At 45.0% G+C, this 1,283-nt stretch overlaps 1 pseudogene; it reads left to right on the forward strand.

Moving 5' to 3' along the window:
- Nucleotides 1-406: 406 nt before the first annotated feature.
- Nucleotides 407-942, forward strand: LOC123762200 (DNA-directed RNA polymerases I, II, and III subunit RPABC2 pseudogene; annotated as a pseudogene).
- The last annotated feature ends 341 nt before the right edge of the window (nucleotides 943-1,283 follow it).

The following is a 1,283-nucleotide window of genomic DNA, read 5'->3' on the forward strand; positions in this document are numbered from 1 at the left end:
TCCAACGACAGCAGCTGCATTAGATGCACATTCCACCGCGACTACAATGATTAGAAAAGCTGTTGAGGAATGGGACTCATTAGTGAGCATTCTGCATCTACATCCGCCACCAAGATAATGTTAATAAAAAAAGATTAAAACCAGTGCAATAAAACAGCAGCGACAAAATAAGCAGGGAAAAAGGAGAAGTCCTCTCCTCCATTTTAAACTTAGACCTAAATATCACAGGAAAAAGGTTATCATGTATATCACCAAACTCAATTACGGGCTCACCATAGCCCGTGCTACATGGACACTCCGTCCTGAATAGCTAAATCTTTAACAACAACAACACAAACATTAAACTAGTCTACTTTCAATTGTGGTCTAGAGCAGACACTTGGGAGATACTGTACCGACGCTCAGCGCTGCGTCACACACGGCCACGCGAGTCTTGCTTATAGCTGGGAGAAGACCTTGGTGCAAACAGGAACGCGAGATGGCTGACGAGGAGTTCGATGGTGATGATGTTGGTGATGACTTCGAGGAGGCAGAAGATGATGAGAATCTGGATGACCTGCAAGGAGAGGAGGATGATGATAACCAGACAGAGTTGGTACCTGCAGGGGAAGGTCAGCCAGTGCCTATGCTCAAGAGAATCACGACACCTTATATGACAAAATATGAAAGAGCTAGAGTATTGGGCACGAGAGCACTGCAGATTGCAATGTGTGCGCCTGTCATGGTGGAAATTGATGCAGAATCGGATCCGCTCCAAATTGCTGCCAGAGAATTGAGAGAACGGAAAATTCCCATCATCATTCGCAGATATTTGCCAGACGGATCTTTTGAAGATTGGGGCATAGATGAACTTATCATCAGTGACTTCTAAGTACATGTTAGATTGATGGTAAAGCTTTAAGGATGTCTGATCATTCATGATGAATTGTTAGTTCTTTTCTCATATTTGTTGTATTAAGAGAAGTAGTGATGTACAATTTTTACAATGCTCCACATTGCGACAGCGACCCAAGGACGCAACAATTATGCATATTCTTCTCTCCTGCTACACCGAGCTTGTCCACACACTGTACCTACATCTTTTGGTACCAGACTACAATTTCCACAGTCAACACATGTAGTACTCGGCGTGTACAGTCCTAATCAACCCAAGACGCTACAGCTTCGACACAGAGCAGACAGGAGACTACGACTACATCGAGCCGCCACGCTCTCGCTCCCCGAGTTCAGACACTCACAATTCTCAATCGAGCCGCCACGCTCTCCCACATAGAGCTCCACGA

This window comes from Procambarus clarkii, chromosome 34 (genome assembly GCF_040958095.1).
Source record: "Procambarus clarkii isolate CNS0578487 chromosome 34, FALCON_Pclarkii_2.0, whole genome shotgun sequence".
In the NCBI taxonomy this organism is placed as follows: Eukaryota; Metazoa; Arthropoda; class Malacostraca; order Decapoda; family Cambaridae; genus Procambarus; species Procambarus clarkii.